The following is a 16,907-nucleotide window of genomic DNA, read 5'->3' as shown; positions in this document are numbered from 1 at the left end:
TGATCATGGCAAGAATGAGAGAGAGAGCCCTGGCCGGTTGGCTCAGCGGTAGAGCATCGGCCTGGCGTGCAGGAGTCCCGGGTTTGATTCCCAGCCAGGGCACACAGGAGAGGCACCCATCTGCTTCTCCACCCCTCCCCCTCTCCTTCCTCTCTGTCTCTCTCTTCCCCTCCCGCAGCGAGGCTCCATTGGAGCAAAGATAGCCCGGACGCTGGGGATGGCTCTGTGGCCTCTGCCTCAGGCGCTAGAATGGCTCTGGACGCAACAGAGCTATGCCCCAGAGGGGCAGGGCATCGCCCCCTGGTGGGCATGCTGGGTGGATCCCGGTCGGGCGCATGTGGGAGTCTGTCTGACTGCCTCCCCGTTTCCAGCTTCGGAAAAATGAAAAAAAAAAAAAAGAACGAGAGAGAGAGAGAAATGGAAGAGAGAGGGAGGGAGTGGGAGAAGGAAGGAGGGAAGGGAAGAAGGAAGAAAGGGAGGAAGGGAGGAAGGGAGGGAGGGAGGAAGGGAGGAAGGGAGGGAGGGAAGAAGGAGGGGGGGAGGTATGGGAGGGGAGGGGAGAGGAGGGAGGAAAGGGAGCAACCCTACAACACAGGAGGAATGGAATAGAAGCATGATTTCTAACGCTAATTGTATAGCAATTTGGGACCTTGAGGCAGGAGGGACCCACCCAAGACAACACCCCGTTCTCCTGGCCTCCCTCTTCACCTCCTTGGTTCACAGCAGGCACAGTACAGGTGCTAGAGACAGTAATTCAGGCGACCCTAATCCCTAAAGCAGCTCTAAAATACTTGATTGTTCTGCCGCACCTCCTAATCATTGAAGTGGGGTGTTTTCTGCAACCACCGGAATGAGGAGAGTTCCGCCTCTCATCAGAACCAGGGTGTGCTGACTTTACCCTTCCCTGTACCCAGCGCGTGGACTTAGCAGAGTTTCCGGATGGGGAAGTGATTGGATGGCTGCACTTTCCCAGCCCCCCCCACCCTTGGTGGGCCGAGTGTGTTCTGTCCTCTCCCTTCTCTTCCTCCTCTTGTCCCTCTATCTGATTTGGCTGGAGATTCTTGTTACTGTTTCCCATCATTCCCTTGCCTTTATCTCCTTGGAAATACCAATTCATGAACGTTTCAAGGAATGCCAGGCTTATTCCACGATTTGAAACGTTTGTAGGCTAACATTCTGTGCCCAGCACTGATATCAGTATGAAAGAAAAAAAAAAAAAACCAAGCGTTTAAAATGAAAAGAGAGATGGTAACCCTCGCATCCCCATCCATCCCAACTCTGGGAAAACACATGTCTTTTGTTTCTGATTCAGAATACGAATTTTCCCACAAGGCTCCCAGCTTCACAAACTCCCAGCTTCCTTAGGAAAATCCCATGAGTCTGGGCAGCCACCTTATCCTGTCTCAGGGAGGGCGGCGCTGCAGGAGGCTGCCTAGAAAAATGGGAACAACTGGCTATTTAAGGCCTGGTTTGTACATCATTTGCATAATGTAGGAACTATTTTACATAATTTATATTTATAACGACACAAATCGAATTAGTCCACATAATTATATCATAAAATTTATAAATGACTTCCCATAATTCTGAATCCTGAGCAACTCTGAAGGGCCTAATCCACTTAGCCCTCCCCTTACCCCTGCAGAGGGCCGGCAAACTGAAAACTCCCCGTGGAAAGTTCTTTTCCTAGTGGGAAGCCAGAAAGATTTCTGGGTCCCAGGAAGACATCATCACTTCCGGTTCCCCTCCCAGGGGACAGTTGGATGAGGGGACTTCCCCCTCAGCTCCACTTATTGGGATGGTAACAAGTAGGCTCCTCATGTCCCCCAGCCTGCCGGCTGCTGTTAAGTCTTGAAATCATTGTAGTGTTTGTATAGCACTGGCAAAGGGACAGTTGCCTCCTGGCTGTTTAAAGGGACAGCATGGTGACTGTCCTCTGCTTTGTTGGAGCTCTGTCCCTTTGGGGTCAGATTCCTTGAGGAGGTGAAGGACATGCAATGGGTTGGTGGACCCAGCCCAGAGGGCGGAAGCCACCTGGGGCCATGGCCTTCCTCGGCCCTCTTCATATTTCTCCCTCGTGTGGGGATCCTGTCACAACTCCCAGTCGCCTCTCTCACACACGGAAGCCTAGTGTGATGCGTAGGTCTTTAAAGATAGGAGCGGCTCTTTCTTAAGTGTACAGGCATCTTAATTCAACCCAGCTGGTGGTCTCTGCTCTCTCATCACAGACCTGGCCTCCCATCAGGGGTCTCAGGGCTGGGTGCAGAGGGGCGGGGCAGCCTGGGCTTCAGGCAGTCAGCACAGAGGGCCTTCTGGCGCCCTGGTCCTTTGTTTGGCTGCTGGGTAACAGATAGCACACTTGCTGTAGGGCGAAGGGACTTTGAGGTCTCCAAAGGGCTGAAAGGTCTCGGAACACGTCTCCAAGGCAGGCTACAGGATCATGTCATCTAGAAACTTGAAATAATACAAACAATGGTTCTAGAATCCCCATGCCACTTGGGAAAAGGATGTGGGAAGAAGAAAATGAGATCCTATCGGTGAAGCACTTAGAAAGTGACAGGGTGAAGGACCTATAGTAGCAACAACAGTCATGGGCCCCACTGTGTAAACATTCTGTGTACTATCCTATGCTGCTCCTCATCGGTGGCAACAATGTCTCGCTAGTACTAACTCTGCCAACGTCATCAAGATGCCTGACTTCTGTTATAATATTGGCCTGACCAGGTGGTGGTACAGTGGATAGAGTGTCAGACTGGGATGCGGAGCACCCAGGTTCAAGACCCTGAGGTCACCAACTTGAGCACAGGCTCATCTGGTTAGAGCAAAAGCTCACCAGCTTGGACCCAAGGTCACTGGCTTGAGCAAGGGGTTACTCGGTCTGCTTGTAGCCCCACGGTCAAGGCACATATGAGAAAGCAATCAATGAACAACTAAAGTGTAGCAATGAGCAACAAAAAACTATAATGATTGATGCTTCTCTTCTCTCTGTCCCTGTCTATCCCTCTCACTGACTCTCTCTCTGTCTCTGTAAAAATAAATAAATAATATTGGTCTCATTTTCTTGGGCATATCTATTAACTCGTTCAACAGAAATTTTTAAATACCTATTATGTATCAAGCTACGTCCAAAATGGGAGATCCAAAGATAGGCAAGAAGTGGTCCCTGTTCTTAAAAGGCTTACAATCTAGTTGGAGAAAGAGACTCCTGGCAATCAAGTCACACATAAAGCAGAGAGAGAAAAGGAAACTCAGTCGTGTAATGAAGCATAACGTTAGGAGTCCATATAGAGCAGGCAGTGGAGCTGTGAAGGGAACAGCCCGCTGGAATGGGAAGGAGCAGGGAAGGGAATGAGAAAAGGCTCCTAGGTGCAGGGGGTGGGGTGGGGGTGGGGTGGGGGTGGGGGTGGGGGTGGGGGTGGGGTGGGGGTGGGGGTGGGGGTGGGGGTGGGGGTGGGGGTGGGGGTGGGGGTGGGGGGAGGGCAGCTTGTACTGTGTTGAGAACCGAAGGAGGATGCAGCGTCCACCAAGTCATAAAGGAAAAAGGGGTGAGGTTGTTCCAGCAGCCTGAACAGTGTGGGACAAACCACAAGGCCATGAGTCACCCAGAAGTGTTAGTACAACGGCAAGTCCTGTGTGAGTCCGGAGCCAGGAAGGCAGGGAGTCCAGGCAGGAGGAGGGCGGAGCGGGCTGCAGCCCCACCGTAAAGGACCTTGCTTGCCTGCCTACTCCCACCTCTGGGCAGCCAGACAAAGAGAGGCGGCCGGCCAGATGCTAGGGAACAGCTTGAGGCCTGAGATAACAAGCACAGCCAAGACAGAAACCCCACCATCCAGGCATTCGGCGGGAAGGGGGGCGGGGAGGGGCGTACACAGCGCAGCCTAAACTCCAGCGCGGCACGGGGCCGGTTCTGTAACTCGGGAACTTGGACTTTTGTTGTTGCCCCAGGACGGGATTCGGAGAGCACACGATGCCCAGTGTTGAAACTCCCTGTTTGGAAGGCAGAACCACGGCACATCTGGGAAAGGTTAGGGTCAAACGTATAAACGAGCCGAGCAGAGCACATTTCTCCGACAGGCTGTCTGTGACGTCAATGGCTGCTGGCTTCGGACAGAGGCGGCTCTCTTGTGCGGGAGTCAGGGGCCCATTAACTTTGCCCAGTGCCTGAGTGTTTATGTGGAAAATGTGAGGCCAGGAAGTGTCTCCTAATTATGATTGGGAGGTTGTCAAGTAACAATTCTTTAGCAGCTGGTTTCTGTCTTTCCTACCTTTCAGCTCCCCTCGTCTCCTATTTTCTCTTTTGTAGGATTTCTTTCCTTCTTTTTCTTTCATTCTCTCTTTCCTTTGGATGAGATTTAAAGATAGGGCTTTTCTGGTGAGGGAAAGAGGGTGGGAGGAGGGTAGTATTGATTCTAGACGGGACTTAAGGTGATTTGACTAGTGAAATCTTTTTTTTTTTTAATGTTTATTTTGTAAATTTCAGAGAGAGAAGAAGGGAGAGAGGGAGAGAGACAGGAACATCAATCCATTCCTGAATGTGCCCTGACCAGGGATCGAAACGGCCACCTCTGTGCTTCGGGATAATGCTCTAACCCAGTGGTCCCCAACCCCCCGGGCCACAGACCGGTACCAGTCCATGGGCCATTTGGTACTGGTCCACAGAGAAAGAATAAATAACTTACATTATTTCCGTTTTATTTATATTTAAGTCTGAACGATGTTTTATATTTTAAAAATAACCAGATTCCCTCTGTTACCTCCATTTAAGACTCACTCTTGACGCTTGTCTCATAAGTTCGACAATTATATTTAAAAACACCACAGTTTTTATGCCAGTTGCATACTTTTACTTGGTGCATTTATCCGTCCCACCCTAAAGGCTGGTCTGTGAAAATATTTTCTGACATTAAACTGGTCCGTGGCCCAAAAAAGGTTGGGAACCACTGCTCTAACCAATTGAGCTATATCCGGCCAGGGCGAGGAGTGAAATCTTAAAGAATCCAGATACAAGAACATCTTGATAGCTGGCATCAGAGAGATGAGGACACTTATTCTTCATAACAAGCTCGTTAAGCTGATCTTAGTCTAAGTGAGAAACTGAGGGTTTGGGACGCTCAGAGCCATAATTAGCCAGGAGTTACAGTTAGTGTGTAGCCACAGTGCTAAACCAGGTCTCCCTAACTTCAAAGGCTATGCTTACTTTCAGCCTCCTGCTGAAAAGAGGTGAAATTGTGGAAATGAATGGAGACTTGGTAGGCTCTGACATCAGCCCCACGAGAACATCATAAAAAAGTAGAAGAAAAATAGAAACTGAGATATATAGGGAGGGGCAAAAGTAGGTTCACAGTTGTTCATATGGAAAATAATACAGTAAACTTGTGTTTTGCATACTCAACAACCGTATAAACCTACTTTTGCCCCGCCCCACATAAAAAAATAACAGCTTGTGTTTATTGAGAACAGATGTTGTACTACAGAATTTTCATGCATCATCTAATTAATCCTCACAACAACCTCTGAAGAAGGAACTTTTTTTATTGGCACATTATAGATGAGTCACTGAGACCCAGAGAGGTCAAGCAGCTTGCCCGAGATCACACTGTGATTAAATGGAGGGTTAGCAGTCACTCACTTGGCTCCCAACTGAATACACTTAACTCCCATGCTGCACTGCCTCTTGAGGAAAAGACAGAAGAACGGAAACCACGCGGACAAAAGCAAAGCCAAGGAAAAGCCCCAGGATGCTGTAAGATACACCAGAGCTCAGAAAATGCTGGTGGTCCGCCTGGCCTGTGGTGGCGCACTAGATACAGAATCAACCTGGAATGCAGGGGTCACTGGTTCGAAACCCTGGGCTTGCCTGGTCAAGAAACGTACAAGAAACAACAACTACAAGCTGATGCTTCCCTTTCCTCATTCCCCCGCCCCCCTGTCTCTCAACTACAGAAAAGAATGAAGAAGAAAGTAAAGGGGGATGCGAGCCCATCCCCTGGGAAGGACAATTGCTAACATTTTAGTCAACTTCCACCACATATGTACACACAACCCAGATGCCAGCTGGGTTCTTCAGGACCTTAAGACTGAAGAATGATTCTCACGAACCTCTTCTCTTTGTCTTGAGGGGGATTCCATCGTGTTCCCCGTGATTTCTGTGAAATACTCCAGGGCTTCTATGTTCATGGTCGGCTCTGGCTCTGACTTCTCTGAATTTTGGTTCTCTACTATGTCTTAAACAGCTATTTGTTGAGTTCCAGTCTGGTGTTAACCTAAAGGAGTAAATCCAGTTCTTTGTGTGCGAAACAAACAGTAATAAATGGGAGTTGCGTGGAAACAATGCAAATAACTAAAACCCACCACGTTATTTGGGTATTTGTCGGGGACCGAAAAATCAACAGAGTTTTTAGAGTTTAAATTTCTGGGGGACAGAGCTGTGGGGAACTGACTTAAGCTGACAGTCTGCCCAACCCCCCACCTCGCTTGCAAAAAGCTAAGCCCTTCCTCACACCTCCATGTTAGCTGTGATGCTCGTCCTGCCTCCCATGTTCCCCGGAAAGACTGGCTTCTTTGTGTTTGTTCATGTATGGTGGGGGTTTTCTGCACTGGGTGGAATTCTTGGGTTGCCTTGGGAACTATAATCAGAAAACTCATTGATTTGCTAATAGCCCACTTTGCCCTATAAATAAAGGAAGATGCGGTTTTGTGGGCACAGCCTGCGGCCATGTTTCCTGCGAGGCGGGCTGTGTCTGCCAGCAGTAACTGAAGAGCCCTCCCAACCCATCTGTTATTCTTCAATTCTCTGAGTGTATTTTTCTTAATTCCGCACCGTTCTCTCTCGGGACCTGAAAATACTGGTCGCGCAGGTGTGCAACAAGTAATTCTCATTTCTTTTTTCTCCTGGCCCTTTCCCTCCCTTTCCTCTCCTCTCCTGCAGCCCCCAAATTCTTGTGCATTTTGAAGGCACCGTGATGCAGCCAGCTGTCTCACTCTCAAGTTTGTATTTTGCTATTCCAAGGTTTTGATACCTCACCTTCTTCTCCCAGGAGCTTATGAAACTAGCTTACTAAACACAATACTCTTTTTAAAAAAGAAAATCCAGTGTCTACTGGTAGGATTTTTTTTAACCTCACTTTTTCACCATGCCCATAAATATAGATTGGCATGCACCATTAATCTTTAAGAAAGGAATCACATGCAGATATTTGCAAATATGTTTGACTTTTGATTCCCCAGAGCACATTTCAAGGCCAGAGTACCATGAAGCACACTTCACGAAACATTGGGTAAGTCCTGTTAGGAAATATACAAGGAAGCAAACTACTTGGGGACAATGGCACATTCTGCCTTATGACTAATGCCTGGAGATCAGCAAGTTCCCTCGCACTCAGTAGTGTGGCTGAATGAAAAAGGCACTGAGAGCCTGACCAGGCGGTGGCGCAGTGGATAGAGCATCGGACTGGGATGTGGAGAACCCAGGTTCAAGACTCTGAGGTCACCAGCTTGAGTGCGGGCTCATCTGGTTTGAGCAAAAAGCTCACCAGCTTGGACCCAAGGTCGCTGGCTCAAGCAAGGGGTTACTCAGTCTGCTGTAGCCCCACGGTCAAGGCACATATGATGAGAAAGCAATCAATGAACAACTAAGGTAACACAACAAAAAACTGATGATTGATGCTTCTCATCTCTCTCCGTTCCTGTCTGTCTGTCCCAGTCTACCCCTCTCTCTGACTCTCTCTCTGTCTCTGTAAAAAAATAAAAGAAAATTAAATTTAAAAAAAAGAAAAAGGCACTGAGAAAAATCAAAGGCGCTATCCTCCACTCCACCCCCAAAATGTGGGATATGGAAAAAGAAAATAAGTCATTTGAAGTAATTAGAAATGAAATCTTTAAAGCTCTACTACCACAAGAATGATCTGGGTAAAATGTCTTATTATTGGTTATAAACTATTTTTTTGTTGTTGTTATTAATTGAATTTATTGGGATGACATTGGTTAATAAGATTATATAGGCTTCAGGTTGCAGTTCTACAATACATCATCGAACTGATTTATTCTTAAGATTTTAGACAGGGCACTTCCTTTATGGAGTCATCAAGATGGCAGCCGAATGCTCCACCCTGCAGATGTTGGATGTCGCTACCACCCCCTCATGTAGCGTGTTGCCCGTGCAGCTGGTGTGGCCCTGAACACACTACCGTATTCTGGGTTAATTTTATGGGTCAACTTTGCTAGGCCATGGTGCTCAGCTGTTTGCTCAAACATTATTCTGAATGTGTCTATAAAGATGTTTTATGGAGAGGCAGACATTTAAATTGTTGGACTCTGTGTAAAGCAGATTTACCCTCCATACTGTGGGTGGGACTCATCCCATCAGCAGAAGGCCTTAATGGAACGCAGATGGACTTCCCCAGAGCAGTAAGAGTTTCTAACAGCAGCTCTAGCCTCTGCACTAGGACCGCACCTCTTCCCTGGGTCCCCAGCGTGCCCCAGCCCTGCAGGTTTGGAATTGCCAAGCTTCCATCATTACGTAGCTCAACTTTTCATGTAATTCTCTCTCTGTCTCTCTCTATATATGTTTTATATTTTTATACATTATAAATGTATAAAATATATATGTATACACATACATATAATATATATACATTCTGTTGTTTCTGTTTCCCTGGAGATCCCTGACTAATAATCTATTTGCCCCTTGTCTGCTTCCATAGTTAAGTAGAGGGGCAGGAGCATGGCTATATACCTCTTAAAAAGCAAAAAGGAAAGACCCATAGGATTTACAAAAAAAAATCAAAGAAGGTAACTTACTTAAAATATCGTATATGGAAAAATTTCAGCTCTCCATACTTATTAGAGATACAAATTAGATTTGTAAAAATATACTACTAATATGCAGCAGAACATTCAAAATTGATGGTGGCCCAGGGAAACAGCACTAGGTGGTTTAATGTGGTTGCTGTGCAGGGACAGAGTGGCAGGAAGTAGGACTAATACTTCCTGTTTTTCCTCTCTTCCTGAGCTTCCTGGCAGACATCTTATCCGTGCATGGTTTTCTATATCATCTCGTAAATGAAACCAGATTGTGAATGTCCATAAATGCCCTAGGAAGCAGTTCAGATTTCATTCTCTAAGCAGGCAATGGAAGACTTTTTAGAGGTTAAGTAGAGGCCCTGGCCGGTTAGCTCAGTGGTAGAGCATCGGCCTGGCATGCGGAGGTCCCGGGTTCGATTCCCGGCCAGGGCACACAGGAGAAGTGCCCATCTGCTTCTCCACCCCTCCCCCTCTCCTTCCTCTCTGTCTCTCTCTTCCCCTCCCACAGCCGAGGCTCCATTGGAGCAAAGATGGCCCGGGCGCTGGGGATGGCTCCTTGGCCTCTGCCCCAGACGCTAGAGTGGCTCTGGTCACAACAGAGCGATGCCCCGGAGGGGCAGAGCATCGCCCCCTGGTGAGCAGAGTGTCACCCCCTGGTGGGCGTGCCGGGTGGATCCCCGTCGGGCGCATGCGGGAATCTGTCTGACTGTCTCTCCCCGTTTCCAGCTTCAGAAAAATACAAAAAAAAAAAAAGAGGTTAAGTAGAAAAATAGCATGATCTAATCTGTATGGTCGGTGGGTTGAAGAAAAGCAAATATGTCAAAGGGTACACTAGTGAGATTCAGTAAATGTTCACTCTGTGCTTATTTATTGGACATCAAAATGCACAAAGTTCCACTCTCCATGCTAAGGAATAAATGTAAATGGTTGAAATCCCTACTCTTATGGATACTATTGTCCAGGGGAAATATTTCTGTAGTCCATGGAGAACGTAATGAAATTAAATGAGAAACCCAAGAATCTGAGAATATTTGACCTAATCGGAGCATCAGCAAGGACTTGGTTCAACCTTCTGATATTTACAGAAAATAAAGATAAGCTAAGAAAGGACCAGACTTCTAACTTGAGTTTGGCAGCCATATATTCCAGTGTGGATGACAATGTTAGATTTGGGGATCTGTGCTTCAAATTTTTACACATGGAAAAAGTTTTGCATGAACTTTGTATTTATCTTAATAAAATGCTTCATCATTGAGAAAGAGGTCAAAGAGCAGTTTTGGAAAAGTATGCAATGGTGCTATCTTCTTACCTAAAACACAGAGACAGACGAAGCTAGAGAGCGACATTTGATTTGGATGGTAACACGACGATGGAGCAGACCATGCACAGATAAGAAAGATGTCAGCCAGGAAGCTCAGAAAGAGCAAAAAACAGGAAGTGGGAGTGTAGGAACATCAGTAACACACAGCACTGCAACGTAGGTTGGCGACAGCAGGTATCTGAGCGTCAGAAAGAATGCACTCTGACATCTGACAGTTTCACGTGAATTTTTGAATTGTGCCTAAGATGAATGATTTAAGTTTATTTATTCAATTGTTTAAATAAAAGTGTTTAAATGGGCTTACATAACCCATGATTGACTATCCAAGTACATTTTGCATGTTCTGGATCAGGGGTAGTCAACCTTTTTATACCTACCGCCCACTTTTGTATCTCGGTTAGTAGTAAAATTTTCTAACTGCTCGCTGGTTCCACAGTCATGGTGATTTATAAAGTAGGGAACTAACTTTACTTTATAAAATTTACAAAGCAGAGTTACAGCAAGTTAAAGCATATAATAATAATTACTTACCAAGTACTTTATGTCTGATTTTTGCTAAGTTTGGCAGAATAAATCTTTATAAAACAACTTACTATAGTTAAATCTATCTTTTTATTTATACTTTGGTTGCTCCACTACCACCCACCATGAAAGCTGGAACGCCCACTAGTGGGCAGTAGGGACCAGGTTGACTACCACTGGTCTAGATGGCCACTCTATAACCATTTGAGGGCCATCATTGCATTTGTGCTGATAATGGTATTGGTACTGAGCAAAAGACAGATGACTGCACAGAGCACTTTGAAATAAGGTTTAGAGTTATGCAAACAGAAAGAGCGGTGAGAGAATGGAGGCATCGCCGAGAAGCTGTGGAAGAAGGTAACTTAGGCATCCTAAATGTACAGCTCCCTGTGCTGTGTCTATCAGGACCACATTCAGGCTGTGACTGAATAGATGCTGTGACATCCGTCACAACTCCGTAGAAATATGTAAGAATAGTAAATATAAATGAAGAAATGTCATCATCTTTAAGGCTATAAAGCCTAAGAAAATAATGATTATTAAAAATTATTACATAACTGAAACAGAAAAGTAGTGATTCAACCCAAGCAACGTGACTCCCTAAACCATCCAGTTCTAACACATTTGTCCTTTTGTAAGAACTCGTTTGTATAGTGATTTTCTCCACTAAATGGTAAACTCCTATAAAGTAAGATTACTGCATTGAGTTTTAATAGCTTTATTGAGATAAAATTCACATACTATACAATTCACCAATTTAAAGTACAATTCAGTGGTTTGGGTATAATGCATTATTAATTTTTAAAATTATGTTTATTTTTTAAAAAGAGATAGACAGGAAGGGGGAAGAAAGAGATAAAAATCATCAACTTGTAGTTCCAGTACTTTAGTTGCGTCATTGATTGCTTCTTATACATGCACTGACCAGGGGGCTCAAACCAAGCCAGTGACCCCTTGCTCATGCCAGCAACCTTGGACTCAAGCCAGCGACCTTCGGGCTTCAAGCCAGTGACCTCTGGGCTCAAGCCAATGACATTGGGATCATGTCAATGATCTTGTGCTCAAGCCAGTGACCTTGCACTCTAGCCAAAGAGCCTGCACTCTAGCCAGTGACCTCAAGGTTTTGAACTGGGGCCCTCACATCCCAGGTCGAAGCTCAATCCATTGCACCACCACCAGTCAGATTAAAAATTATGTTTAAATAGATGTAAATAAAATTTGCCACTTTATCCATTCTTAAGTATACAATTTGTTGGCATTAATTAAACTCACAAGGTTGTGCAACCATCACTACACTCTATTTCCAAAACTTTTTCATTACCCCAAACATAATTAAGCAATAGCTTCCCATTTCTCCTTTTTCCAGCCCCTGATAAGCTCTATTTTACCTTCTGTATCTATTAAATTACCTAGAAGAGTGTCTTACTGATCCTTGTTTTTCATTTTCTTGAAATGCTGAGCACATAGCAAATAATCAATAAATATTTGTTGAACAAATGTATAAAAGAATAGGATGAAGTCATGTTGTCCTGCATCTTTGCCTAAACTCTTTAATTCTCTAGTATGCCTTCTCCTCCTTCTCTACCACCCTGACTGTTCCTATCATCTTTATTTAACACCCAGTTTATAAGCTCATCTAGGCAACCACTCTCTTGTCCATGCCCTTATATCATATCCTCCAAACACATGGCATAAGGCTTCAGCTGCACAGAGGTCAGTGAGCTGGTAAAATGGCAAAGATATGGAGATGCATGCAAGAGGCTTCTATACCATCAGAAAATGAGTATGTGCAAGGGCATTTCACATGGACAGAGATGACCAAACAGAAAGTCCCTTGATTGTTTATCACCTGCAGACATGTTAAATAAGTTTGCAGTGATAGTCCCCACACAACGGAAGAGACATTTTTAAGGCAGACTCATCCTGAACGCCACTCTCTCCCAGCAAATACCACAGCAGTAGCCAACAGCCCTGTCTTCCCAAAGCACAGAATGAGGAAGAGCAAGATGGGAAGGGAGCAGGTTCAGCAGAAAGGAAACACGAGGAGAGACACATTGTTTTTGACATGACTTATGGATGACAAGTAGAGGCATACAAACAAATAAGAAAAGGGGTGTCATGTCTTCCAGCTGTTTAAAAAAAAAAAGCATCCCTGGTCAGTTGGTTCAGCAGTAGAGTGTCAGTCTGGTGTGTGGATATCCTAGGTTCGATTCCCAGTCAGGGCACATAGGAGAAGCAACCATCTGCTTCTCCACCCTTCCCCCTCTTCCTTATCTCTCTCTCTCTCTCTCTTTCTCTCCCTTAGCCATGGCTCAGTTGGAACAAGTTCGCCCCAGGTGCTAAGAATGGCTCCATGGCTTCACCTCAGATGCTAAAATAGCTCAGTTCCTGAGCTATGATCCCAGATGGGCAGAGTATTGCCCCCTACTGGGTTTTCCAGGTGGATCTTGGTCAGGGCGCATGCAGGAGTCTGTCTCTCTGCCTCTTCACTTCTCACTTAAGAAAAAAAAAAAGCAACAGCTGCAGCTGCCATTCTGCTGGGTATCTTGAAGGTGAGCTCTTTCTCTAGAATCCCACCATGAATTATTAGAGCAGTAGTTGAAACTACAGAAGTGCTGTTGATACACTTAAAATCTGCACTTTTAGCAATTATGCACAGATAGAGAATTTTCTGCATTTGGTATAAAATCACTGATAGAAGTAGTGATAGTAACATACAAAATTGGCAGGCCTCTATCTAGATGGACTAATGAAAAGAAGAAGATTTAAATTACTAACGTTAGAAGTGAAAGTTGGGACCTTACTGCCAATTCCACAGATACAAAAAGGTTTATAAGAGTATACTATGAACAATTGTACACCAATAAATTTGATAACCAAATAAAATGGACAAACTCCTGAAAACACAAAACCTACCAAGATTAAATTATGAAGAAATATAAAATCTAAAATAGACTTGTAACTAGTTAAGAAAGTGAATCAGTAATAAAAATCTCTCAAGAAAGAAAAGGCCTGGATTGATGACATCACTGGTAAATTCTATCAAACAGTTTATAAAGAATCAATAGCAATCTTTCTCAAACATTTTCAAAAAATTGAAGAGAAATCAATACTTTCTAACTCATTCTATAATGCCAGAATTACCCTGATACAAAATCTAGGTAAAGATACTACAGAAAATAAAATTACAGACTAATAACTTTTATAAAAACTGATGCATAAATTCTCACTGAAATAAGTCAAATTCAGCAGTATTTTGAAAGGCATATACACCATGGCCAACTGGGATTTATTTCTGGAATGTAAGGAGCATTCAAAATGTAAATTTTGATTCATGTAACAGATCACATTAACTGAAGAAAAGGGGAAACACATGATCATCTCAGCATGCATGTGACAAAATTCAACACACTTTTGTGACAAAAACACTCATAAAACTAATAGGAGAAAATTCTCTTGACATAATTTAAGTCATATGTGAAAAACTTATTGCAAACATCACACTCGATGGTGAGAGATTGAAAGTTTCTCCTCTAAGATTAGTAACAAAGCAAGGATGCCCATTCTCATCACTTCTATTTAACATAGTACTGGAAATTCTAGCCATAGCAATCAGGCAAGAAAAATAAATAAAACAGCCGAATTGGAAATAAAGAAATAAAATGATCTCTCTTTGAAGATGATATAATATTGTGCGTAGAAAACCCTATAATTACACATACACACACAACAGTTAGAATTGATAAATGAGTTCAGCAAAATGGCAAAATAAAAAGTCAACAAATGAATCTATCTAGCTGTTGGTGAAATAAGTTTGTAAATATGATATATATGTTTACTCGCCTATAGTTTGCATTGGGTGTGGGGACAGGCTGTAAGCAGGCAGGGTTGTTATAGCCTAAGGCTTAGTTTTAAAACTAAGCTTTTCTCCACACCCTTGACTGTTGCATGATAGGAGGTGGTGCACTCTTATGAGGAATCCCATTATGCCTCAGATAAGTGACTTTGTATCAGACTTCTTGTTTGTATATTGGATTAAAGGTTTTGATTTCTACACTATAAAATGGGGCAGAGGAGCCCATGTTGGAGGAGAGCAGAGAAAGGCCATATGGAGGAGAGGAGAAGCAGCCAAGATGGTGGAGTGCTGAAGGAGAAGCCAGTTTGTGCAGAGTTTGTGCAGGAGAAGGAGATGGGGAACAGAGGTGAATAAGGCTGGTGAGGTAGAAACCTTTGATTCTAGGAAACTCAGATAAGTCCGTGGCTTTGGGAGTCCTGAACGGAAAGAGAAGTGTTTTCTCACTGTATTTCTTTCCCACTGAGTGTAAGCTAGGAACAAAGCCAATGGCCCACCAGTTCTTAGCTCTGTTGTTTCATCACCATCTGTCCGAATCAAATGTGAACCTGCACTGGCCAGGCAGCTGTGACGGTGGCCATGGTTACTGGCCTTACACTAGCCTTTTCTCTTTTCAAAACTCCAGACCCAGGAGTGTACTTGAGTAGCACATAGACTTTCACATCTGCATGTTCACAGCAGAGCTCTCAGCCTGTCCCCCCAGTATCTGCTCCTTTCCCAGCCTCTCCCATTTTCATAAGTGGCATCATCATGCACCCAACTGTTCAAACCAAAATGTTAGGAGATATCCCTGATTCTTCTCTTTCCCCTACTCTCCTCTGAAAGCCAGTAGCCATGGCTACCATCACAGCAGCCTGGCCCATGCAGGTTCGCATTGGATTCGGACAGTCGGTAAAGAAACAACAGAGTCAAAAACTGGTGGGCCATAGTCTTTAATTCTAGCTTGCACCCAGCGGGTAAGTAAAACTACACACTGGGCTCCAAAATCCACTCACACTCAGTGCTCACAAAGCTACTGATTTATCCGAGTTTCCTAGAATCAAAGGTTTCTAGCTCACCAGACTTATTCACCTCTATTCCCCATCTCCTTCCTTCTCCCTGCACAAACTCTGCCCAAACTGGCTTCTCTCTCAGCACTCTGCCATCTTGGCTGCTTCTCCTGGCCACATGGCCTCTTTCTGCTCTCTCCTCTAATGATAATCTTAGGAACCAAGAGCAACCTCCTATTCTGCCCCCATTTTATAGTGTAGAAATCCAAACCTTTAATCCAATATACAAAATAGGGAAGTCTCTAATACAAAGTCACTTCTCTGAGGCATGATGGGATTGTACCGCCCCACATCAAAAAGGGTGGGAAAGGCTTAGTCCCAAAACCAAGCCCCAGGCTACAAGGATTCTGCCTGCCCACAGCCAGCCCCCAACACACATTAACATCACCTGGGCAACGACCTCCTCGTGGGCAGCGCCATCTTTAACAAAGTGAGCATAATACATTTTATCCTCCCAACACCCTCTCCCCAAAGCAGTCATCGGTGAATATTGCCAGTGCTGCTCTCAGAATAGGCCAAAGGCTGGCAAGTTACTTTTATTCCTGTTTTAAAGATGAGGACACAGCCCCACAGGAGTTTCCCAGCTGGCCCAGTAACCCACACACATAACGCTAAGAGGTGACCCCAAACCCAGGTCTCCAAAGCCTGCACTTTTATCCCACTCGACAGGGCCATTCCAGGTCACAGCGTCACAGCAGCAAATCAGGACGCAGAACATTTCGGGTAGATACCCAAAGAATTGAAAAACCTTAAAACCATGATGTACCCTTGAAGGAGGATACAGGAAAACAATGTAAATACCACAGAAGAACTCAAAACACCCTGAAACCATTAAGCGGAGGGGCAAATAGGAGCCAACAGACTCATATCTGAAGCATATCTGATGAGAACGATCTGTCCTCACAACAGTGTGGTTAAGCTGGAACTGGGCCCTGAGTCACCAAGAAAAACTTTAGTCAAGTTCAGTCTCTTATCTTAAGGGTAGCAGTAAAAATGATAAGGGATTTAGGAGAGATTTCTAATGGGTATTTAATATAAAAGAAGAGTTGGTGCTAGAAGAAAATTCATTGAACAGAGTTTTACTAAGTAGTAGTAGTATGCCCAGTGTGCCTAGGCAGTATTCTTGGCATGGGGGATACAACAGGTAAAGAAGAAAGAAAGAAAGAAAAAAGATCAAAATCCCTAACCTAATAGAGCTTCCATTTTGGTGGTTACAAACACACCTTGTATAAAATGTTAAAGGGTCAGATAAGGCCCTGGCCGGTTGGCTCAGCAGTAGAGCGTCAGCCTGGCGTGCGGGGGACCCGGGTTCGATCCCCGGCCAGGGCACATAGGAGAAGCACCCATTTGCTTCTCCACC

Source organism: Saccopteryx leptura, chromosome 2 (assembly GCF_036850995.1).
Source record: "Saccopteryx leptura isolate mSacLep1 chromosome 2, mSacLep1_pri_phased_curated, whole genome shotgun sequence".
Taxonomy (NCBI): domain Eukaryota; kingdom Metazoa; phylum Chordata; class Mammalia; order Chiroptera; family Emballonuridae; genus Saccopteryx; species Saccopteryx leptura.
The sequence above is the reverse complement of the archived record's forward strand: the minus strand, read 5'-3'. Positions refer to the sequence as shown.